This window comes from Aquarana catesbeiana, linkage group LG01, assembly GCF_042186555.1.
Source record: "Aquarana catesbeiana isolate 2022-GZ linkage group LG01, ASM4218655v1, whole genome shotgun sequence".
In the NCBI taxonomy this organism is placed as follows: domain Eukaryota; kingdom Metazoa; phylum Chordata; class Amphibia; order Anura; family Ranidae; genus Aquarana; species Aquarana catesbeiana.
This window is the reverse complement of record NC_133324.1, coordinates 324287884-324315222: the sequence shown is the minus strand read 5'-3', so window position 1 is coordinate 324315222 and position 27339 is coordinate 324287884.

The window sequence follows — 27339 nt, the reverse complement described above, 5'->3', positions numbered from 1 at the left end:
CTCGTATAACTCCGGTTCACGGGCTGCTGAGGTTGCAAACAGCGGCCGCGAGAGCAAAGTGGGGTAGGAGTGCCTGTGATGTTCCCATAGCAGGAGGAGCTGCATAGCAGCCAGCAGCAGTAGTGAAGCTGCGGTTGGGGGCTGTGGGTACAGGCACTTGTGGATGCAGGGATGGTGCGGATGCAGGGAGGTTGCTGGTGCCGGGTACTGTGGAAGCAGGTACGTGGAGGCTGAAGCAAGTTGCAAGGTGAGACAAGCCGAGTCAGATACAGGGAAGACAAGGTACATCAAAGGTAATACTTTAAGAATGATCAAGTTCAGGCAGAGGTTTGGCAACAGAGGAATCCGGGGGTAAGACAGAAGAATGGTCAAGCAAGCCGAGGTCAGAAATGGAGAGTGTCAGAGTAGTCAGGAAGGCAGGTAACGATCAGATCACGGAAGGGTAGTGGAACAGGATACAGGTGGGAACTGCGGATCAGAGAGCAAAGGCCCTAGTACATCTGCCATCCTTATATACTACAAAGGGCGCCAAAACGAATGGGGGGCATGTCCTCATGCACCCAGGCGCGCACACATGTGCACATGCACATAGGCGTTCACCTGAGCCCACGGATCTGTCTGTCAGGATGGACAACATTGGTATTGTGCCAACGCATGCGCACTGGCCTCTGTCTCTGCGCATCTGCTCTGCTATGGCCAGCGAGTTCGTGACATTGCCCCCCTCTTACGGGCAGCCTTCGGATGCTCACTTGGTCCTCCCTCTGCGGGTGCCTCTGGAGAAACTCCTGTATTAGCTCTTTTGCATGGACATTCCCCTCGGGTTCCCAGGAGTTGTCCTCTGGGCCATAACCCCTCCATTTTATAAGATATTGTAGTTGGTTCTTTCTTCTCCTGCAGTTCAGAATGGCCTCTACCTCATACTCCTCATCCCCATTGATTAACACTGGTTCGGGTGGACCCAACCCTCTCAGGGAAGGGGTCCTGTATCTCAGGTTTCAATAGTGATACATGGAATACTGGGTGGATTTTAAATGATTTTGGCAAGGAAAGTTCATACGATACCTCATTCAATCTCCGTTTAACCAGAAAGGGACCTATGAACTTGGGCGCAAGCTTCTTGGATGAGCATACCAGCCTGAGTTTTGTTGCAGATAGCCATCTCCTGTTTGAAGATTCAGCTCCCTTCTCCTTTTCTTGTCGAATGCCTGCTTGTTGTCCATCTGTGCCTTTGTCACTGGCTCCTGTAGGATCTTGTTATTGGAACTGAGGAACTCCATGTTATTCTGTACTGCTGGGACTAAGGACTCGGAAACAAAATCAGGTAAAAAAGATACGTGAAAACCATAGTTCGCAAAAAATGGGGATTGTCCTATGGCGGAATGACTAATATTATTGTATGCAAACTCGGCCAGGGACAACAATGTCACCCAATCGTCTTGTACAAATGATGTGAAACACCAGATGTACTGCTCCAGAGTCTGGTTTGTTCGTTCAGTCTGTCCGTTAGTTTGGGGGTGGTATGCAGAGGATAAGGATAACTCAATTTTCAGGACCTCACATAGGCCTTTCCAAAACCGTGAGGTGAACTGCACAACCTGGTCAGATACAATGTTCACCGGAACCCCATGCAATCTCACGATCTCTTTAATAAAGATTCTGCCCGTCTCCATGGCGGGGGGGTATTCTTCAATGGTAGGAAGTGGGCCATCTTTGATAACCTGTCTACCACCATAAAGATCGCCGTGCATTCCTCTGATGGTGGGAGCTCTACGATGAAGTCCATTGCAATCATTTTCCATGGTCTATCGGGGGCAGGTAGTGGTTTCAGTAACCCCCAAGCTCGGCTCCTTTCGGTCTTGTTTCGGATACAGGTGGGGCATGAGTTCACATAACTCTTGCAGAACCCCTCTAGGTCTGGCCACCAGAAGGTACGACGTACCAAGTCGATCGTCTTTGTGATGCCGAAATGGCCTGCCAATGGGTGATCGTGAAGAAGCTTTAGCACCTGTACTCGGTTCTCTTCTGGTATGAAGTTCTGGCTCTCCCGCCATTGTAGACCATCTATGGCTATCAAGGTTACCCCGGGGGGACTGCTGATATTAGCGGAGGCCTGTTTAATCTGTGACAGTAGATCAGGTTGTAGTAGCAGAAAGTTACCTGTGGGTAAAATGGTATCTGGTACGGCCTGTTCCCTTGGGTCGTCATACATCCTTGACAATGCATCTGGTTTGACGTTCTTGGATCCGTGTCTGTACGTGATATGGAAGGTAAACCTTGTGAAGAATAGCGCCCAACGAGCCTGGCGTGGCCTCAGCCATCAGGCAGATCAGAGGTATTCGAGGTTCTTGTGATCTGTGTAGATTAGTATGGGGTGTGTTGCTCCCTCGAGTAGGTATCTCCACTCTTCTAACGCCTACTTGATGGCAAGTAATTCTCGGACACCTACAACGTAATTTCTCTCTGCTGGGGAGAGTCGGCGGGAGAAGAAGGCTAAGGGGTGCATTAGGTCCTTTAGTCCTTGGCGTTGTGACACCACTGCTCCTATTGCTGACTCTGAGGCGTCTACCTCCAAGATGTAGCGTAGTGCTGGGTTAGGGTGGCCTAGGATTGGGGCAGAGGTGAACAATTTCTTTAGTGTCTGGAACGCTTCTTGGGCTTCTGTGCTCCAGTTGAATCATTGGTGCGACTTGGTTAGCTGGGTGACGGGGGCTATAATAGCCGAAAACCCCTTAATGAACCTTCTGTAGAAGTTGGCGAAACCTATGAATCGCTGCACCCCCTTCTTGTCAGTGGGTGCCGGCCAATCCAAGATGGCGGAAACCTTTTGGGGGTCCATCTTGATTCTGGCTGGGGAGATCATCAACCCCAAAAACTGAATGCTCTGACACTCAAACTCGCATTTCTCTATCTTAGCATAGAGTTTGTGTTGACGAAGTCGGAGCAGGACACTTCTGACGTGTTCTCGGTGGGTGTTCAGGGATAAAGAGAAGATTAGGATATCGTCCAGATAGATGATGACGAAGATATCTAAAAAGTCCTGTAACACATTGTTGATGAAGTGTTGGAAGGTAGCTGGCAAGTTGCATAGATCGAAGGGCATCACCAAATACTCATAGTGGCCAAACCTGGTGCGAAAATCTGTCTTCCACTCGTCCCCCTCTCTGATGCGGACCAAGTTGTATGCTCCTCTGAGGTCCAGTTTAGTGAAGATGGTTGCTGTCCTCAATTTTTGGAATAGCTCAGGCATCAAGGGAAGAGGGTAGCGGTTCCACCGTGATCTTATTCAGTTCTCTGTAATCGACACATGACTGTAGGGATTGGTCCTTCTTGGTCACGAAAAAGATTCCAGCCCTTGCGGGGGATGTGGACGGGCGGATAAATCCCTTCTTGAGATTCTCGTCCATGTACTCCCTTAGTGCTCCTTGTTCCTTCTCGGACAGGGGGAGGATGCGCCTGAAGGGGATCTCGGCCCCAGAAAGAAGTATATAAGAAGGACTCTAGTGGGTTAGTCTTGTATGGAATGGATAAAGTAGTGGGATACTGGAGGGGCACAGATATGAAAAAGAAAGTGTCTCAAAATGAAACTAAATAGATACATGAATTATGTACTTTAGCTCCAAATGGAATAAATATTGAAACTGTTTTATTTCAAATAATTGAAGCAGACAATGATTTTATTATATGGTTTTAGGATAGCTGCAGCAGCACTTTTATACTTTTTTAGGAGTGGATAAGGTAGATAGAAAGAAATTAACTGGCTAGGGAATGTGGAAAAGTAGGAGAGGTACAATATTTTGAAAATATTTAAGGGCAAGGAAGAGTTAAAGATGGTATACATTTATCAGAGTGAATAGTGCCTACATCACTTCCTGAAGAACTCCTGATGAAATGAGTAGAGGCGGAGCTAATAGGCATTATCCCTCACGGAAGTACCACGCTTGCACAGGAGCATCCCTGTCAAGCCCAATAACTACCTCCTTGAGATTCAACTACTACTTTTTTGCAGTATTGACTTCTCTCTGTTAGGGTCTCCCCATGTGAGTAGTTTATACTTAGAAATGGTTTACAGTTCTCTGTTTACTACAATACCTTGCATGCAACCATTACTTTCAAAACCTGCATATAATCACTTAGTTCTCCTCGTCACCTAGAATATGCGAATCTGTCCACTCCCCTTAATAAGGGATAAATTAATAAATTAATCACTGCTGGCTTGTTTAGGCCAGGTTGTATAGACCGTTGTTGGAGAGTATCTCCCTCTCTTTCAACATTACACCTATTCTCTATTTAGCCACTCTCTCTTATCTGGATTACTCTCTTCTTTGCTCTATTTCTGCTTTCTTTCTCTCTACCCCACCCTCCTTTGCTGTGTGTGTTTGTTTTTGAGAGACTCACTTTCATACAGAGTAAATGCCTGTATTTTGGAACAGATACATTTCCTCAATCTAAATGCAGGAGCATTTTAATCACCTTTTACAAATCGTATCAGCCACTGGATACCTGCTCTGATCCAGAGGGGTGATACCTGTTCCTTAATATGACTTTAAATGGGAAGATTTGTGCGCTTGCCAATATGTATATTCCCAATCGGGACCAAATTAATCAGACTATTACCTATATACATAAACTTCTCAGTTTTGTTGAAGGAGTGATCTATTTGGCAGGCTATTTTGTGTCCTTAATCCTACGTTGGACACTTCATTAAGCAGGAGTTCTATTTCCTATACCCAGCTCAATAGATTGAAAACTTTCTCTCACAGCATTAGCTGGCAGAAATGTGGAGGATATCTCGCCCTACTGAAATAGATTATACCTTTTTATCTGCGGCACACAAATCATACTCACGGATGGATTTCTTTCTTTCTCTATAGCTAGTACACCTTGATGTTTCAATCCCAGTGTAACATTGGTAGTATTTTGTGATCAGACACAGTATACTTTCCAGATTCAATGAAACAGGAATGGACTTGGAAGCTGAATGGTAACTTACTCCAAGACACCATTTGCTCTACTGAAATTCTTAAAATTATATGCCATTTCGTCTCTGACTATTAGCATGATACTACTTCCCTCCTTACTCAATGGAAAGCACTTACATGCCTGCTCTGGGGAGTCTTTATCAAACATGAGTCGATACTCAAGAAATCTCGCTCTTCACAAATTCAAGCCCATTTATTACAAATAGCAATACTGGAAGCATCACATAAACAGATGCAGCTCCAAGAATCTCTTCTTGAGCTATCAGAGACTAGACCCCAACTCTTACAACTGATTGCCCAAAAAACTCTCTGTTCCAGAAGCTGTTTTATACATAGGGTGATAAACACAGCAGGCTTTTCGTGAAAGCCCTTCATGCTAAAAATGGAATAGCCTTTATACCAAAATTGAAGGGTCTAGACAGAAAACGTAACCCATCATTTTAGGGCCATTAGTAGGCTGTTTCATTCTTACTATAATACGCTACACAATTTACCTGTAAATACCCCTGGCATGACACAAGACTCTTTCATCTCCAAAATAGCTGATTTTATATCACAGACTGCCCTTCCCTCTATTCCTCCCTCTTGAGGAAAAGAGGGGGACAAAAAGAGGAAAGAAAAAGAGAGAGTTGGAAGAAAGTGGTCAGGGGGGTCGCATTGGACATTGAAATGTTGCAGATATTAGTCCGAGACTACAGCAAGAGGACTAGGGCTCTAGCAGGTGTTTGTCAAAATCAGGGGGTAGAAGGTGTTCAACCCAGGGACTCCATATTTTGAGGTGTTGAGGAATTCTGTCTAGGATTGTAGCTTCGATTTTACTATGAATCATGGCTTGGGTAATCCTATTCTTAACTTCGGTGAAGTTCAGTTTAGGAGTTTTCCAGGCCCTAGCTATTGTCTGTTTAGCTGTTGTAGTGAGTTGAAGGAGGGGACGTGACTGGGATTTATTGCACTCTATTGTAATATGATTCAGTAATGCTAAAGACAGGTCAGGATCTATGGTACATTGGAGTAAAGCGGAAGCCATGCAAAATATTGTCACCCAAAATTTCTGGACAATTGGGCAGGTCCACCATATATGGGCGTGAGTGCCTTTCTCGCCGCAGCCTCGGAAGCATACTGAGGGCTAATTTGGGAGAAATTTAGAGATCTTACCTGGAACTAGGTACCACCTCATGAGAACCTTATAGTTTGCTTCCTGAGCAATTATATTGTGAGATGAGATTTTTGTGTTAGTCCATATATTTGACCAGTCTTCTGCGTCAAGGTCTATTAAGTCTGTAGACCACTGTGCTGTGTAAGTGGGCAGGTTAGCTGGGGGAGAAGTTAAGTGACTATAGAGGCGGGATATAAGGCCCGGAGCATGGGGATCTGAGTTGCAAATTGTTTCAAATATGGAAAGGTCGTCTAGCGAGGAGTATGAGCCTATAGTTGTGAGGACAAAATGGGTGATCTGGAGATATCTAAAATATTCCTTTGACGGTAGCTCCGCTTGATTTTACAAGGTTGAGAACGTCTTTATAGAGGTTCCAGTGACAAGGTCACATATTCGTTGTAGACCTGCTCTCAGCCAAAGCTGGAATGATCCTGGGTCTGCGAGGGCTGGGTAGAATTTCAGATGGTCTAGGAAGGAAAGTAACAGGGAGTGAGCTGAACTCTGGGACTTTCTTAAAGCAACCTTTCAACAGATACAGTGAATTGAAAAAGTATTCATACCCCTTGAAATTGTCCACATTTTGTTGTGTTACAACCAAAAGCATAAATGTATTTTATTGGGATTTTATGTGATAAACCAACACAAAGTGGCACATAATTGTGAAGTGGAAGGAAAATTATAGATGGTTTTCAAATTTTTTTTACAAATAAATATGTGAAAAGTATGGCATGCATTTGTATTCAGCCCCCCTGAGTCAATACTTTGTAGAACCACCTTTCGCTGCAATTACAGCTGCAAGTCTTTTTGGGGATGTCTCTACCAGCTTTGCACATCAAGAGAGTGACATTTTTGCCCATTCTTCTTTGCAGAAGAGCTCAAGCTCTGTCAGATTAGATGGAGAGCATCTGTGAACAGCAATTTTCAAGTCTTGTCACAGATTCTCTATTGTATTTAGGTCTGGACTTTGACTGGGCCATTCTAACTCTAATATGCTTTGATCTAAACCATTCCATTGGAGCTCTGGCTGTATGTTTAGGGTTGTTGTCCTGCTGGAAGGTGAACCTATGCCCCAGTCTCAAGTCTTTTGCAGACTCTAATGCCCCGTACACACGGTCGGATTTTCCGATGGAAAATGTCCGATCGGAGCGCGTTGTCGGAAATTCCAAGCGTGTGTGGGCTCCATCAGATATTTTCCATCGGATTTTCCGACACACAAAGTTGGAGAGCAGGAGATAAAATTTTCCGACAACAAAATCCGATCGCGTCAATTCCGACCGTGTGTGGCCTGTTCCGACACACAAAGTGCCACGCATGCTCAGAAGAAATTCCAAGACGGAACAACTCGGTCTGGTAAACTTAGCGTTCGCAATGGATGCAGCACTTTCGTCACGCTGCAATGTTAAAAATGGTTTAATACAGCGCGCTCTCTTCTTCTTTATAATGTGACAAGAATTAAGTAGTTTTGCTGCTCATATTCACACACACTTCTCACAAAGTTTTATTTTTGTTTTTTTATTTGGATTCCCTGAATATATTGTTATTAGTTGTCACATCTGACAGAATTTTTTTTTATTTATTTAATTTTTTGGGGGATTTTAAGCCTTTTTTTTATTTAATGTTTGGATTTTTTCAAAGGCTGATCTTTGTTCAATGTTATTTTTATTTTTAATACAGAATATTTTTGTGTGTGTTTTATGTGTGAAGTTACCCCAACACCATTGATATCTTTTATTATTTAATCTCAAGGAGATTGTTTGTTGTTGGTGTCCCTTGTTCATTTCACATTGTATATTTGAAATGTACCTGAATCCTCACAAAAAAACTGTCCTTTTTGAAGTAAAACACATAGGAGAGTATAATTCAAAACAAAAATACTTTATTAAGTGATCAGAACCAAACAAAGAGGAAGGCAACACTGGCTCAACATGAGAAATTAGCGAAGCCTGGGACCCCCACGGCAAACATCAATTCTTGAACATCAAAATTGGTGGCCTGAGGAGTCCATATGTAAGGGAGGGCAGTCTGGTCCAGAATTCGCAGAGATCCGGATAGCAGCAGATGACATCTGTGTCCCCAGGCTGTGGTACCACAAGAGGCTGCATTTTTTGGCCGACCAGACTGGATCCAGGGTCCTCACTTTCTGGTCTTCCTTTCACGCTTCATTCCTGGCTGTGGCTGTGCAGTTGGAGATGTGGCAGGAGGAGGAGTAGGACCTGGAGGAGGACTGTGCATTTTATAGGCAATGACGGCAGCAATGTCCTCCTCCACGGTCTGTCGTGCTCCCAGGACCTCTGTAGCCCTCCAAAAGAGTCCTCCGGTAGCCTCCTCTAGGGCACTCCTCCTACTGCCACTTTCTCTTTTCAGGGGGGGTGGAGGGACCTGCAGATCAGCTAGCCGGCTCGGCCCGGCCACCTCCTGGCTGAGACTTCCCTGTGTATGAAAAAGGGACATGGTTTTAGTTGTTGCTTCATCAATCACAATCCTAAATTAGTACTCCAAACTAACATCTAGTTAACATCATTGATTGGACAAGCAGAAATATTTAGAGGAATGCTATACCTGGCTCAATCTTGGCTCCTCCACATGTGGCCTGGAAGGCCCAGGTTGGGCGTCAGAAGCCTCAGCCGTGGGGGAAGGAAGCGTGGAAGGAAGACTGGAGAGGGATGGCCTGGGTTCAGTCTGGCCTGCCAGAAAATGCAGCCTGTCATAGTACAACATCCTGGGGACATAGATGTCATCTGCTGCTCTGGATCTCTGTGAATCCTGGACCTTCTTGCGCTCCCTTATATATGTGCTCCTCAGGCCACCAATTAAGATCTTTAAATAGGTGATGTCTGCCGTGGGGATCACCTGCTTCACAATTTCACACAATTGCACCAGTGCTGCCTTCCTCTTTAGTAGGAATGGGTGGAAGGCGCGTGATCAGACGCTTACATCAGGAAATGTATGGTTTATTTATGTAAAAGAATACAGACATATAGTCATATAGATATAAAATCATACAAATACTACATAATATTATATAAAAAAAAGGAAAAACAGGTAACAAAATAAGTACTAGGAAGTTAAAATTGGGGTGTGCCCATATTGAGGCAGGTATTTAAGAAAGGCTGACGCGTTTCGAGGAAAACCTCTTCATCAGAGCCAGGAGAACTGGAGCACAGTCTGTATGGGCCGGTAGGCCGACATGTGTACATGGGGAGAGGTGGTGTTGCTAGTAGGAGGATGTGTCCTGTGATGGACAATTGATTATTCCAAGTTCCATACCCAGGTGTTCTAGATGGGGTATAAATAAGAACAATATATACCGTACACTACAGACTGGAGACGTAAGATAAGTTTACATTAAAAAATGCATTCATAAAATGATAAAAAGTATATAATATAAATATATTAGAAATAAAAATTACCATATCAGTACAAAAAATTAATGATAGGTAGTGGGATTTTGAAGCACAGAACATGAGATTGTAGTCTAAATACATACAAATGAAAAAATCTACGCATACATAAGTGTACACACACATACTCGTGTACACTTACATGCATATACATACATGTGCATAATACAAACGCATGTAAATGCATAAAAAAAAACAAAAAACCTATATGCATATGAGAGGGGGGGGGGAGGGGGGCGATGGTAAATGAAGTAAAAAGTGCACTGAGACACATTGAGAGATATTGTCTCTCCGCATGGTAAAACCGGTTGTGCTTTTGTCCAAAGGACATACGCATGCGTGTAAAAACTCTGCCAGCACGTAAAACGCTGTGCTGGAACAGATATGTGGGGGTATGCCCCTGTTCACTGAAAGCACAAATGGGGGCACAAAGATGGCCATGTGGTTTGTGCAAAAACAGAAATGTGTTCATTCAAATGGAAATCCACAAAAATATATACAAAAATGCATATATCAAATGTACATAAAAATCTAAAACGCATATGCATATATATACATAGATAAAGAAACAATATGCACAAAATAAATATATGTATATATTCACATAAATCTGTACACATATATATATACACATACACACATATGCACACATATATATATATATATATATATATATATATACACATGCACACATATACATGTCCACATGCATACACACACATGTGGAGACCACCCCTACACAGCATGTATTGTGCCTATGTAGAACCAGTGTCATGGCGGTAGGGTGGGAATGTGTAGTTTGTGCAACGCAATAGCGGAGAGTGGCGGAAGTGGATACGTTAGGGGGATAATCTGGTGTTGGTAACCAAATATTGGAGGTGGCAGACAGGTGGGCTGATGACAGAATGCACCTACCTATGGATGTAAATAGATTGTATTTTCTTTTTGCGGTGCTGTTAGGCTGTCAGATGTGCCTGTAGTGAAACATAAGTTGAGCAGGGAAAGTAAGCAAGCTCTTATGGACACTGCTGGGTTTAACAGGATAAGGAAGTTACAAAGACCATTGTGGCTAACCTGTCTCAGGAGAAGTGTGTAAACACAGCTGCAAACTGTAGAGATCCTTTTGGAGTGGAGAGCCGTGTGATCCTGGCAGCAGAAGGGGGGGAGGAGGAGGGAGGAGGTGTCCTTGAGGCAGCTGATGCCTGGATAGAAAGCGTCTTGCTGCCTAGGGATAGGAAAGGTTTTGTGATGAGGTTATGCTGGGGGTTTAAAAGACTCTGGGGGGCGGGTCCGAGGGCATGAATGAAAAGGCTATTATTGAATCCAATTAAGCCATATAAAGTAATGTGATATGAAAAGTGTGACTATGATTTGAATAGTGAACCGGAGGAATTTTGTGCAGAACATATACATATACATACACATACACACATACATATATATATATATACATACATGCACACATATACATATACATACACATACACACACAGGTTTATATGGGTTGTATAACTGCAGAAGTGAATAATATGAGGAGAAATGGTGTACATGAAACTGCGGGGACAGGAGAGGGTATGCAGGGTTTACCGTATGGTGGAATGATGGTGATGATATGAAGGGGATCACAGGTAATAAGGGGGGGGGATGGCTAGGATAGAGGGGGGGGCAAAGCATAATGGTGATATTCTGTATCTAGATGGCCCCGTGGATATCTAGATCTTCATTCATTCCATCGGGAACCAATGACCCAAGAGTGAAAATCCAGAATGATTCTTGTTTACAGAGTCTTCTGAATCTCCTCCCATTGTCAGCGTCTTTTTTGATAGCTTCAATGCCAAACACTTTGATGCCTGTTGGATTGCTGTTATGACATTCTCTGAAATGCCTAGGTACTGAATAGCTGTGGCATTTTTTATTTTTACTCTGATGGTACGTGTTACTATTGATTATCCTGCATTTGTGTTCGCTAAATCTTGTCCTGAGTGGACGTATTGTGCGCCCAACATACAGAAGACCGCATGGACAGATAAGACCATAGACTACATAGGAGGTACCGCAATTGATGAACTGTTTGATTTTGTGGTACTGGCCGTCGAACCCCATGATTTCTTTTTTGCGGTGTGCCATGAAGGCACAGGCTCCACAGTTTTTGGTTCCACACTTGTAGTTGCCTTTCTGGTCGAAGATGGATGCCCAATTGCCAGTGGGGGTCTTGGTTTGGTTCTGAGGTTTTCGTACTCTACTCGGAGCTATTAGGCTTCTAAGATCTTTGGATTTTCGAAACACAACTACTGGTTTGGGTGGTAGAACTGGATTGAGGATGGGATCCTGCTTGAGAATGTTCCAATTTTTCTCAATGGCTCTCTGTATGTCGAATGCTTTGGTGTTATATTGTGTACTGAATCTGATGGGGTTGGAGATATTGCTGTCGGTGGTCCTTTTATTGCCGCTTGTTTTGTTAGCCTCCATTGCCATAGTGACAGAGGGATGCTCGTCATACTGGGTCCAATATTTGTAAAAGGCCTGTTTGATGAGTGATTCTTCATAACCCTTCTCAAGAAATTTCTTTTTTAAGATGGATCCCTGTTTTTCATAGTCACTTTTCTTAGTGCAGGTTTTCTTCAGCCTGCAGAATTGCCCGTGGGGTATGTTACGGATCCATTTGGGATGGTGGTGACTTTTGGCGTGGAGGTAGGAATTTCCAGCACTAGGTTTGAAATGGGTTTTGGATATAATGCTGCCTTCCTCGATTTGCAGGTCTAAATCCAGAAAGACGAGTGATGTGTTGTCGACTACATGGGTAAAAGAGATACCATAAGGATTGGAGTTGCAGTATTCCAGAAATTTGTTTAGATCCATATGTGATCCGTTCCAAATGATCAGCATGTCATCAATGTATCGGGTGTAGAGGGCGAGCTGATCTTTAAAAGGATTGTTGGCCCAGATGAACAGATCTTCCCACATGCCCATGAAGAGGTTTGCGTAGCTAGGTGCAAATTTTGCTCCCATGGCAGTTCCCTTGGTTTGGCGAAAATACTCGCCCACGAAGGAGAAGTAGTTGTGAGTGAGGCAGAATTTGATGGAGTCGAGGAGGAATTTGGTCTGTAGAGGGTGTATGTTACTCTTGGAGAGAAAGTGTTTGGCTGCTTCTATGCCATATTTGTGTTCGATGGAGGTATAAAGAGAAGAGACATCCAATGAGAGCCATTTGAAATGCGGTTGCCAAGAAAATGATGAAAGGATGTCGAGCATGTGTCCGGAATCTTTTACGTATGATGGTAGTTGTATTACTAAGTCTTGTAGGAAGTGGTCGATATAACAACCTAGATTGCTGGTTAAGCTGTCGATCCCAGCAACAATAGGTCTGCCCGGTGGATTTGTCTGATTCTTGTGAATTTTGGGGATATGGCAGAAATGGGGAGTCAGTGGATGCTGTTTGTTAAGGAAAAGGAGTTCGCTTTTCATGATGACTCCATTATCCATAGCTTGATTTAATAGGACTTTGAGGGAGGTTGCAAAAGATGGTAGTGGGTCAGCAGGGAGTTTCTCATATGTGTCAGTATCTCCAAGGAGTCTCAGGGCCTCTGCCAGATAGTCAGCTTGATTTTGAATTACTAGACCACCACCTTTATCAGCTTGCCTAATAATGATGTCTTCTCTATCCTGGAATTTCTTAAGGAGCTCTTTGGGGACTTCGTGGTCTTTGTTCTTAATGTTTATGGATTTGTCACTGAGACAATTTTTTTGGCAGATCCTTTTAATTTCATCCAGCACTATCTCATAGAATATTGGAATGAATTTTCCTTTTGCCCAATGGGGATGGAAGGAAGACTTGGGTTTGAAGTCGGTATGTGTGATCTGTTTTTCCATGAGGGCTAAGAGTTCTGGTTCAGTTTCATAGTCCTCGCAGACTCCCTCCTGAAAAAGACTCTCCAAGTTTTTGAGTGCGTTGTCCGTATTTGGTGCAATATTGTCAGATGGGGGGCTTGTGGATAAGGATGGTGCTTCAGAGGGTGATTCACGAAGGGCAAAATACCTTTTCAGGGTGAGATTTCTTATATACCTATTTAGGTCTAAAAAGATCTCAAAAAGGTTTGGAGGGTTTTTTGGGGCAAAGTTGAGACCTTTGCGAAGGATGTTGAGTTCTGTGTCATCAAAGACTGAACTAGATAGATTGAAGATCTTAATTGTAGTATGTGTTGGAATTATCTTTTCCCTTTTTTTGGTGCTCTTTCCTCCTCGTCTACCTCTTCTTCTCCATCTTTTCTTTTTCTTACCGACCTCTGTTGGAATTCCAGAGGGGTTTTTTGTTGTTGTTGTGCCGTGGGGTTCCAGTTTCCCACAGCTCCCTCTTCTAAAAAAATACATGGTTGTGTGTTTTCCATCGGTATTTGCTGAATGGGTGTATTGTTCATCTGGTAGCTGGTGTGGTGGTTGGTTGTGGTGGTATCTGGCAGTAGAGTGTGGTTCATGCTTTTTGTTGAGGTAGTGACAGAGTCATAAGTATGACCTTGTGTTTGCTGGGCTTTGGCTCCTGATAGTGGAGTTCGGCCATTTTCCAGTTTATTGGCCCATTTGTTTTTATTGTTGTGGGATGAAGGATAGTAGGCTGCTGTCACCTGGTGGTATCTCTGGGTCGGGAGATGCCCCTCTTTCCTTTTCCCTTGAATATTATTGGTGGGATGTTTCTGTGGTTGGGAGTTTCTGTGCGATCTCTGTCTTGTGGTGTTGCCCTTATTTGTGTTTTTTGTGGCATGGAGGGCCCATAGGGCGTATGTCATTACGAGGGAGTGATTTTGACTTGTTTGTGAGAGGGCCAGCGCCATCGGTTGGTCTTTTCCATTCAAATTCGCGCCCATACAGATAGTCTAATCTGTCCCTCTCAAATTTGCCTGACTTCTTACTGATGAGATTGGTTTCAAAAGTGACCATGTGGTCATTTATCTTCTTATCCCAATCGTTGAAAGACGTGAGATCAGTGAAGGGGGCCAAATCATCCTGGACATTTTTCAAGTCATTGCGGATTTTAAGTAGGTTTCTCTCCCTTTGAGTGATGATTGATGAGAGTAATTTCTTATTTAGTTCTCATTTGGATTGCCCATGCATCCTTAAGATCATCGTCTAGCCATATGCAAGTCTTAGTTAGTCTTAGGCCTCTTGGCACACGGTTTGTTTTGATATAATTTTCTAATAGTAGAATGTCCCACCATTGTGTCATCTCTTTCTGCAGAATGTTTCTCAATTTGGAAAAAAGTGCTATCATGAGTTCCTCCCTTGTGGGAGTGATTTCTGGTGTAGTGGAAATTTCTGTTGGTTTGTGGCATGTTTCATGTGCTTCAATGCTATTGGAGAAACCTCTTGCCAGAGAGGTCCGTCTCAGTTCTCTTTGTTCAATAGATAAGACCATGTTGGTCTAGTAGTAGAATATTTTGTGACCTGTTGTGTGGTAGGGTCTGCTGACCTTGGTAGTGTTCAGAGAATGGTTGTTATATCGACCACTTCCTACAAGACTTAGTAATACAACTACCATCATACGTAAAAGATTCCGGACACATGCTCGACATCCTTTCATCATTTTCTTGGCAACCGCATTTCAAATGGCTCTCATTGGATGTCTCTTCTCTTTATACCTCCATCGAACACAAATATGGCATAGAAGCAGCCAAACACTTTCTCTCCAAGAGTAACATACACCCTCTACAGACCAAATTCCTCCTCGACTCCATCAAATTCTGCCTCACTCACAACTACTTCTCCTTCGTGGGCGAGTATTTTCGCCAAACCAAGGGAACTGCCATGGGAGCAAAATTTGCACCTAGCTACGCAAACCTCTTCATGGGCATGTGGGAAGATCTGTTCATCTGGGCCAACAATCCTTTTAAAGATCAGCTCGCCCTCTACACCCGATACATTGATGACATGCTGATCATTTGGAACGGATCACATATGGATCTAAACAAATTTCTGGAATACTGCAACTCCAATCCTTATGGTATCTCTTTTACCCATGTAGTCGACAACACATCACTCGTCTTTCTGGATTTAGACCTGCAAATCGAGGAAGGCAGCATTATATCCAAAACCCATTTCAAACCTAGTGCTGGAAATTCCTACCTCCACGCCAAAAGTCACCACCATCCCAAATGGATCCGTAACATACCCCACGGGCAATTCTGCAGGCTGAAGAAAACCTGCACTAAGAAAAGTGACTATGAAAAACAGGGATCCATCTTAAAAAAGAAATTTCTTGAGAAGGGTTATGAAGAATCACTCATCAAACAGGCCTTTTACAAATATTGGACCCAGTATGACGAGCATCCCTCTGTCACTATGGCAATGGAGGCTAACAAAACAAGCGGCAATAAAAGGACCACCGACAGCAATATCTCCAACCCCATCAGATTCAGTACACAATATAACACCAAAGCATTCGACATACAGAGAGCCATTGAGAAAAATTGGAACATTCTCAAGCAGGATCCCATCCTCAATCCAGTTCTACCACCCAAACCAGTAGTTGTGTTTCGAAAATCCAAAGATCTTAGAAGCCTAATAGCTCCGAGTAGAGTACGAAAACCTCAGAACCAAACCAAGACCCCCACTGGCAATTGGGCATCCATCTTCGACCAGAAAGGCAACTACAAGTGTGGAACCAAAAACTGTGGAGCCTGTGCCTTCATGGCACACCGCAAAAAAGAAATCATGGGGTCCGACGGCCAGTACCACAAAATCAAACAGTTCATCAATTGCGGTACCTCCTATGTAGTCTATGGTCTTATCTGTCCATGCGGTCTTCTGTATGTTGGGCGCACAATACGTCCACTCAGGACAAGATTTAGCGAACACAAATGCAGCATAATCAATAGTAACACGTACCATCAGAGTAAAAATAAAAAATGCCACAGCTATTCAGTACCTAGGCATTTCAGAGAATGTCATAACAGCAATCCAACAGGCATCAAAGTGTTTGGCATTGAAGCTATCAAAAAAGACGCTGACAATGGGAGGAGATTCAGAAGACTCTGTAAACAAGAATCATTCTGGATTTTCACTCTTGGGTCATTGGTTCCCGATGGAATGAATGAAGATCTAGATATCCACGGGGCCATCTAGATACAGAATATCACCATTATGCTTTGCCCCCCCCCTCTATCCTAGCCATCCCCCCCCCCTTATTACCTGTGATCCCCTTCATATCATCACCATCATTCCACCATACGGTAAACCCTGCATACCCTCTCCTGTCCCCGCAGTTTCATGTACACCATTTCTCCTCATATTATTCACTTCTGCAGTTATACAACCCATATAAACCTGTGTGTGTATGTGTATGTGTATGTATATGTATATGTGTGTATATGTGTATGTATGTATATATATATATATATATATGTATGTGTGTATGTGTATGTATATGTATATGTTCTGCACAAAATACCTCCGGTTCACTATTCAAATCATAGTCACACTTTTCATATCACATTACTTTATATGGCTTAATTGGATTCAATAATAGCCTTTTCATTCATGCCCTCGGACCCGCCCCCCAGAGTCTTTTAAACCCCCAGCACAACCTCATCACAAAACCTTTCCTATCCCTAGGCAGCAAGACGCTTTCTATCCAGGCATCAGCTGCCTCAAGGACACCTCCTCCTCCCCCCCTTCTGCTGCCAGGATCACACGGCTCTCCACTCCAAAAGGATCTCTACAGTTTGCAGCTGTGTTTACACACTTCTCCTGAGACAGGTTAGCCACAATGGTCTTTGTAACTTCCTTATCCTGTTAAACCCAGCAGTGTCCATAAGAGCTTGCTTACTTTCCCTGCTCAACTTATGTTTCACTACAGGCACATCTGACAGCCTAACAGCACCGCAAAAAGAAAATACAATCTATTTACATCCATAGGTAGGTGCATTCTGTCATCAGCCCACCTGTCTGCCACCTCCAATATTTGGTTACTAACACCAGATTATCCCCCTAACGTATCCACTCCCGCCACTCTCCGCTATTGCGTTGCACAAACTACACATTCCCACCCTACCGCCATGACACTGGTTCTACATAGGCACAATACATGCTGTGTAGGGGTGGTCTCCACATGTGTGTGTATGCATGTGGACATGTATATGTGTGCATGTGTATATATATATATATATATATATATATATATATATATGTGTGCATATGTGTGTATGTGTATATATATGTGTACAGATTTATGTGAATATATACATATATTTATTTTGTGCATATTGTTTCTTTATCTATGTATATATATGCATATGCGTTTTAGATTTTTATGTACATTTGATATATGCATTTTTGTATATATTTTTGTGGATTTCCATTTGAATGAACACATTTCTGTTTTTGCACAAACCACATGGCCATCTTTGTGCCCCCATTTGTGCTTTCAGTGAACAGGGGCATACCCCCACATATCTGTTCCAGCACAGCGTTTTACGTGCTGGCAGAGTTTTTACACGCATGCGTATGTCCTTTGGACAAAAGCACAACCGGTTTTACCATGCGGAGAGACAATATCTCTCAATGTGTCTCAGTGCACTTTTTACTTCATTTACCATCGCCCCCCTCACCCCCCCCCCCCCCTCTCATATGCATATAGGTTTTTTTTTTTTTTTTTATGCATTTACATGCGTTTGTATTATGCACGTGTATGTATATGCATGTAAGTGTACATGAGTATGTGTGTGTACACTTATGTATGCGTAGATTTTTTCATTTGTATGTATTTAGACTACAATCTCATGTTCTGTGCTTCAAAATCCCACTACCTATCATTAATTTTTTGTACTGATATGGTAATTTTTATTTCTAATATATTTATATTATATACTTTTTATCATTTTATGAATGCATTTTTTAATGTAAACTTATCTTACGTCTCCAGTCTGTAGTGTACGGTATATATTGTTCTTATTTATACCCCATCTAGAACACCTGGGTATGAAACTTGGAATAATCAATTGTCCATCACAGGACACATCCTCCTACTAGCAACACCACCTCTCCCCATGTACACATGTCGGCCTACCGGCCCATACAGACTGTGCTCCAGTTCTCCTGGCTCTGATGAAGAGGTTTTCCTCGAAACGCGTCAGCCTTTCTTAAATACCTGCCTCAATATGGGCACACCCCAATTTTAACTTCCTAGTACTTATTTTGTTACCTGTTTTTCCTTTTTTTATATAATATTATGTAGTATTTGTATGATTTTATATCTATATGACTATATGTCTGTATTCTTTTACATAAATAAACCATACATTTCCTGATGTAAGCGTCTGATCACACGCCTTCCACCCATTCCTACTAAACAGTCCTTTCCAGACCACCCCTGATCAGCTAAGGCAGCGGGACACGCTCCATCATCTCCCCCAGTCCTATCTCTGACTAGAATACTACCTTTGTTTTACAGCAAACGATCTCACAAGCGCAGGAGTATTTTTCACCATATCTTGTTCTGCCTTCCTCTTTGTTTGGTTCTTGAAATGGGGGTGGTTAATCTCCCACAGACAGGGCAGCTCCCTTAAGATATCTATGAATACTGACATGAAGTCATTGTCTTTCACTAAGATATCCATGTTCACTGCAAGACACAACACAAGACAAAGCCTAATGTCAGACAAAACTCTCCTAATCTTGTTACAATATAGGCTTCAATGTAGAAGCAGTATAAGCACAAGTTTGTCTCTTACCTTCGTTCTTACGATCGGCGCGTCCAATGCTCCTTCCTCCACTCACAGATCGTACGTAATACGCACGCGTGTTACGCTTTATACACACTGCGCATGCGTGTAACTCCGCCCGCCCCTGACGTTCTTTCTAGTCTATTCCCCGCCCCTTTTCATTCGGCGCAGTGAGTGAAGAGCACATGGCGGAATTAGAGCAGGTGTGTGCTAATTATAGCAACGAGGAGGAGGAGGAGGAAAGCCCGGATCCGGACACGTCCCGATCCAGAAGGAGACGTTTTAAGGCCACAAATATGTCCTTTGGGGAGATGTTGGAGATGGTCGACATAATGAAGAAGTCCGACTATGACGGAAAGTATGGGCCTTACCCCAACCCCAACATCAGAAAGGCAAAGATCATGGCGAAAGTGGTCAAAAGCCTTCACAAGAATTTCGGGGTACGAAGATCGAAAGATCAGCTCAGGAAGCGGTGGTCGGACCTGTAGTTAAGAGAGCCAGAGCAGTACCGAAAGATCCGGAGAGTGCTGCAAAAAAGTAAGTAGTTGTGCTGTGTTCCTATTCTTTCTGTCTTTATTGCGTTCATGCTGCTCCATATGCTTTTCTTAATTGTACAGTTTAAAAGGGCAACTTTAATGTTCATGGGCCCATTATTCGTTCGTATCAAACATTTTTCTTTCGGCCTCTAAAACACCATTGTTTAGGCCATATGCATTTTCCCACATTTTTTTTGGGCCTACTTGGATGCCAAATATTTGTTTGTGTAGATGGGTTTGTTACTAGAATGAAATGCCAACTAGATTCTGTGTAAGGAGAGGACACTGAGCAGCTGTTTTCACATCTGGACACTGGAGCACTAGTGTGGGACACCAGAACACCATTTTTATTAGGGGGCCACACAGGTGCTCCAGTGTATACTATAGGGGGGTCTCCATCTGTGAAGCTTGTACTAAACAGGTAAAGTATTGCAGCTTGACAAAAGCCAATAAAAAAAATACATCTTGGAACTCGGCTAAAATAGACAATTGTACCCCACTTCCAAGCAATGTTTCCTATTTCTAGTTCTGCCATCAAATATCTGTGTGCTAATTATACCATTTTTGTTTTACATAGGGGAGAAAAGACTCGGAGGACACCCCTCATCCGAGGAGACCAGAGACCCCCCACCTCTGGAAGAAGGTGAAATACCACCAAACCAAGCTGAGCAGGAGGAAGAAGAAGATGTGGTGGAGATTGGCACCACAACAATTGAGTGTCTGCGACCACAGGCTCAGGTAAACGAGATGGATGGTGGCAGATTTTTGAGACCTGTTTTTGTTTTGTTTCTCTCTTTTTAGGTGATCATGATGTTGTGGATCCAGAACGTTTCACATCAGAAAGTGCCCAGATCCTGATCGGGGAGATCATGGGGTGTAATGTCGAACTGCAAAACATACAGCAAAAAATCAATGATGTTATTAAAAAAAATAATAACATCATTGATGTTTTGGGGCGAATTTAAAACCCCACAAAATCACTTTTTGGATTGTGGTCCAATCTTTTAAATTTTTTTGCAATGTTTTGAAAAGCCAAATTTGGAGGATGCACACAGTGTGCCAACATGTGCTATCTGCCATCACGGGAGATCAATGGACGTGTTTTGGGGGTGCAACCCCTTCCTCAATTATAAAGTAGCGTTGAGGAAGGGCTTGCTCCCCCAAAACACATCCCTTGATCCCCCCTGATGGCAGCTAGCACATGTTGACATTCGTAAATTGGTGTGCATCTTCCAAATTTGGCTTTTCCAGGGGTGATTTCCCCCCATCTGAACGCTATATCAAATCCAGTTCCTAAATACTGATGTCTGATATAGCCTTCAGGTTTTACCTAATGTGAACTTTGTAAGTTCAAGTTTTTTGGCTTTCTTGTTGGTTTTACACAGGCCTGTTTTATCTGAAATGGACATTTCGATTTTTGATAATGCTACTGCAAAAATTGTTATACAACAAACATGTTGGTTTGTTTAAAAAACCTTTGGTAAATGCACATGTGATTGTGCAGGTATAAAAAAGTTGCTTACTCAAGAATGTGTGGATTATTGTCTCAACACTACAATACAACACTTTTGGGGTGATGTAATTGCTGTTTTCTGCAAAAATGGGTGTTATTTCCTAAGGGCAAATCCTCTTGGCACTACAAGTGCAGTTTCAGTGCAGTTGCAAGTGCACTTGTAGTGAAATGTGTTTTTGCATTTAGGAAATAACAGCCAACAGTGCTTTGTATAAGGTTACACAATCACGACATTTTCTGGACTCAACACATTTCTGTCAGGGTCAGCTAAAACAAACACAAGCAGTAAATGTCCACCAAGAATTTTTTTTTTTTTTTATTATAAAAAAAAAAAGGCTTCACAGATTTGCTGGCATATTGATAGCCCCCCTACCCGCAAAGAACTCCAGGTAGCGTAACCGGACATCACGGGCACTCAGGGAGGGCAAGCCAGGATGGCCACTTTCAAGCGCCGTCAGTGTGGTTTGATGTAGGATTCCGGCCTCAGGCCCAACTGAGCCAGCATAGTTGGCCGAATGTTTCCTTAAAAGTTATGGAGAACACAGCACGCCAGTATAATATGGTTCAGTTTATACTCCGCCATATGGATGGGTGTCAGAAATAGTCGGAACCGGCTGGCCAGGATTCCAAATGTGTTCTCCACCACTCTTCGGGCTCTGGCCAGCCGGTAATTAAAAACCCTCTGTTCCGGGGTGAGGGTCCTCATTGGGAATGGCCGCATCAGGTGGTCCCCCAGCGCAAACGCTTCATCAGCAACGAACACAAATGGGAGTCCTTCCACATTGTCCTCTGGAGCTGGCAAGTCCAAGCTGCCATTCTGGAGACGCCTGTAGAACTCCGTCTGGGCGATGACTCCACCATCGGACATTCGGCCATTCTTCCCCACGTCCACATACAAGAAGTCATAATTAGCCGACACCACCGCCAACATCACTATACTATTAAACCCCTTGTAATTATAATAGTACGACCCCGAGTTGGGTGGTGGGACGATGTGGACATGTTTCCCATCAATTGCCCCTCCGCAGTTAGGAAAGTCCCACCGCTCGGCAAAGTGGGAGGCCACAGTCTGCCATTCCTGTGGCGTGGAAGGAAACTGTTGATGAAAAAACAATAAACATTACTATTTTTACTCTGAAACATGGCAAGCAGATTATACACATACATTATGGGGCAACCTCCAGATAGCATTTACTAAAGGGAATTTAACAACGCCAAAGTATAAGGTACACCTATCATATTCCCCCCCCTCTCATGGGCCATTTCTAACATTATAGGGGGTGTGTGTAAATCTTGGACAGGTAACCCTCTTCACTTCATTGAGAGCTGAATGCCTAAATAATGGGTATTACTTTGAACAGCCCCTCCTTAGTTACACTATTGGCAGACCACTGGACAGGTAAGAAGTGTCTGAATACAAAGATATAAATACACACTGTACACATTTGAGGACATTTGAACATTCTGCTGTTACCTATCAAGATAATAATAGGATACAAAAACTTTAAACAGTACCATTGGAAAGTATACAGGCAGGCCCTTGCACTACATGCTTTGGGGAATTCATACATAAATCTGACCACAAAAGAGATGGGTATAGTGTGTATGGGTTTGGCAAAGTCAGCAGATAGATGATTGAGGATACATAGAGAATTGGGATCAGCTGACTTAGCAGTTGGGGGAGGGAGGGTTACTAAAAATTATTTGGGGACACCACAAAAAAAAGCCTCAAAAATAACATTTCCAAACATTTTAGGGGGTGTTTGGGGTAAAGCACTACTATGGAGCTGATAAAATACATTGTTAAGTGACTACATGAGGTGAATATAGGGCCAGGAGACACCATGCTGGGGAGGTTAGTGAAGGCAAATATGTATGAAGGACCTAAAATAATAATTACATAAAAATCCAGCATGCATGAGGACAAAGGGGACATTCACAGCATATTACAAGCATGGTAATTAGGGAATGAGGAAAGAAATACAATATATTAGCAAACATTCAATACAATAAAATGTGATATAAAAGGATAAAAATCTTACCTTCATATACTCCTTCTGCAGGACCTGGATGATGGCAGAACAGGTCTCTGGGATGATGATCCCCAGAGCCTGGGGGGAGATGCCTCTGCTCCGGAGTGATGGCTTGCCTCATGCAGGTATCCTGCCTGCTGATATAGGGGGTCAGCGAAGCCAACAAATGGTGAAACACGGGGTCCGTCATCCGGAGAAAGTTCCTGAAATCATCAGGATTATTCTCACGGATCTCACGGAGCAAAGGCATATGAGAGAACTGGTCACGCTGAAGCAACCAATTCTTGGTCCATGAACTCCTCCCCACCCTGTTCATGGACTGGACTTGTGTCAAGGTCACGACCCCAACACCAAGCCCCCACACAGCACGAACTCTACAAGGAGTACGCATACGAAACATGGCTAGAAAACGGTCGGCTGCTCAGAACGAAGTAACAGAACGCACTGAAGAACAGCAAGGCCTCTGAAGAGCGACCTGAAAAACAGCAACGAGCGGGCAAGATCGCACAGAAAACTCCGATACGAACTGACTGCACGCACTGAAGAGCAGATACAAACCCACAAGAACAAACTGAACGGCAGAAAACGATCTGAAAGCCACGAGTCTGAAAAAGCGCGAATCGTCTCTCACCAAACTTTTACTAACACGAGATTAGCAAAAGGAGCCCAAAGGGTGCCGCGCTTGGTTCTGAACCGGCCTTTTCTAGTCTCGTCGTATGTGGTGTACGTGACCGCGTGGTTGGCGATGGGAAATTCCGACAACTTTGTGCGTGTGTAGACAAAAAAAGTTTGAGCCAACATCCGTCGGAAAAAATCCTAGGATTTTGTTGTCGGAATGTCCGAACAAAGTCCGACCGTGTGTACGCCCTATAACAGGTTTTCTTCTAAGATTGCCCTGTATTTGGCTTCATCCATCGTCCCATTAACTCTAAACCAGCTTCCCTGTCCCTGCTAAAGAAAAGCATCCCCACAACATGATGCTGCCACCACCATGTTTCACGGTGGAGCTAGTGTGTTCAGGGTGATGTACAGTATTAGTTTTGTGCCTAAAAGTAAAACGCTATGTGTGGCGGAAAAGTTAAATTTTGGTCTCATCTGACCAGAGCACCTTCTTCCACATGTTTCCTGTGTCCCCCACATGGCTTCTCGCAAACTGAAAACGAGACTTCTTATGGCTTTCTTTCAACAATGGTTTTCTTCTTGCCACTCTTCCATAAAGATCAGATTTGTGGAGTGTCGGACTAAAAGTTGTCCTGTGGACAGATTTTCCCACCTGAGCTGTGGATCTCTGCAGTTCCTCCAGAGTTATCATGGGCCTCTTGGCTGCTTCTCTGATTAATGTTCTCCTTGCCCGGCCTATCAGTTTAGGTGGACGGCCATGTCTTGGTAGGTTTGCAGTTGTGCCATACTCTTTCCATTTTCGGATGATGGGTTGAACAGTGCTCCGTGAGATGTTCAAATCTTGGGACATTTTTTTATAACCTAACCCTGTTTTAAACTTCTCCACAACTTTATCCCTGATCTGTCTGGTGTGTTCCTTGGCCTTCATGATGCTGTTTGTTCACTAAAGTAATAAACCTCTGAGAGCTTCACAGAACAGCTGTATTTATACAGAGATTAAATTACACACAGGTGGACTCTATTTACTATTTAGGTGACTTCTAAAGGCAATTGTTTCCACTAGATTTTAGTGAGGGGTATCAGAGTAAAGGGGGCTGAATACAAATGCACGCCACACTTTTCAGATATTTATTTGTTAAAGGAGAGCCGATAAACAGCACTTCCATGTTTACATGTGACTGGCTGTGATTGGAGACAGCTGATCACATGGGTAAAGAGCCGCGTCATTGGCTTTTTACCGAGATCGGGGTCGCGCTGTGTCCTAGGAATACGGTGCGCCTGTGATCGATGTGCTGCGCACCTGAGCTGCCGTTCTGGGTCACCGTCATATGATGTCGTCCCAGAACGAGAGGGAAGTGGTCAAAGTAAACTATGATAAAATAGAGAAATAAAAAAAAATGTGCTGCATGCTGCCAAAGTGATATATAAAATACAGTGACCTTATTTAAATTGACCTCTAAGCTGCTGCAAATACAAATTGTGTTCCCACAAAAAAAAGGTGTGTATTTGCGCTGCTTAAAACAGATTGCCTAATTATATGACCATCCTTTGGTATTGAGTGAACATAGTCATAGGTGCTTAAGCATATTATAAAAAATCTCTCATATCAAAATCATATTCATATGACATCGTCCCCTTATACACTTAATGACATTAAAAAAATTCCAAAACATGAAAAACAGCAATAAAGTGAAAGTAGCACTCCCTCTGTGGTACAAGTCAAACACGTGTCAGTGTTTAGGGCCCCTTACCCTTAAAACAGTCTGCATTTTATATCCAAAAGCATAAAGAAAAAAAGGTGCAAGTGTTGAGGGCTCTTCACCCTTATAAACTATGTGCTCCACCGCCACACAGATGCTTCCAAAACATGAGAAACAGCAATGAATTGAAAGTAGCACTCCCTCATAAACTATGTGCTACAGTTCAAACAAGTGTCAGTGTGTAGGGCCCTTCACCCTTAAAAACGATGTGCTTCACTGAAAAAAGCTTCCAAATAGTCCACAGTTTATATCCAAAAAAAAAAAAGGAAGGATGTACTCCATCACCAGCTAAAATTCTCGCTCACCTTGCAAGTGGATTTGTAAATTATTGCAGATCAAACGGGCTTTTAGGACAACAATCCTTCTATAGGTATGACAATCATCTGGTCTCATCCACAAAGTATGGCTCCTAGATGTAAGTGCTGACCTCAACTGGCTGTATCTCCATACACTCCACCGTACATACAGTGGGGATGGAAAGTATTCAGACCCCCTTAAATTTTTCACTCTTTGTTATATTGACAAGTGTCAGTGTTTAGGGCGCTTCAACCATACTTGTGAGCACCTCGTCGGCACTTTTTAAATGTTTTTTATAAATGAATAAAATGTGAGTATTTTACCTCAGGAGTGGCTAGTAATATGTAACTGTCAAAACATACTACACTATATGCGGACATTTTCTTTATATACAGTGGGGACGGAAAGTATTCAGACCCACTCAAATTTTTCACTCTTTGTTATATTGCAGCCATTTGCTAAAATCATTTAAGTTCATTTTTTTTCCTCATTAATGTACACACAGCACCCCATATTGACAGAATAACACAGAATTGTTGACATTTTTGCAGATTTATTAAAAAAAAGAAAAACTGAAATATCACATGGTCCTAAGTATTCAGACCCTTTCCTGTGACTCAGGTGCTGTCCATTTCTTCTGATCATCCTTGAGATGGTTCTACATCTTCATTTGAGTCCAGCTGTGTTTGATTATACTGATTGGACTTGATTAGGAAAGGCACACACCTTTCTATATAAGACCTTACAGCTCACAGTGCATGTCAGAGCAAATGAGAATCATGAGGTCAAAAGGAACTGCCTGAAGAGCTCAGAGACAGAATTGTGGCAAGGCACAGATCTGGCCAAGGTTAAAAAAAAAATTCTGCTGCACTTAAGGTTCCTAAGAGCACAGTGGCCTCCATAATCCTTAAATGGAAGACGTTTGGGATGACCATAACCCTTCCTAGAGGTGGCCGTCCGGACAAACTGAGCTATCGGGGAAAAAGAGCCTTGGTGAGAGAGGTGAAGAAGAACCCAAAGATCCCTGTGGCTGAGCTCCAGAGATGCAGTTGGGAGATGGGAGAAAGTTGTAGAAAGTCAACCATCACTGCAGCCCTCCACCAGCCGGGGCTTTATGGCAGAGTGGCCCGACGGAAGCCTCTCCTCGTTGCAAGACACATGAAAGCCCGCATGGAGTTTGCTAAAAAAACACCCGAAGGACTCCAAGATGGTGAGAAATAAGATTCTCTGGTCTGATGAGACCAGGATAGAACTTTTTGGCCTTAATTCTAAGCAGTATGTGTGGAGAAAACCAGGCACTTCTCATCACCTGTCCAATACAGTCCCAACAGTG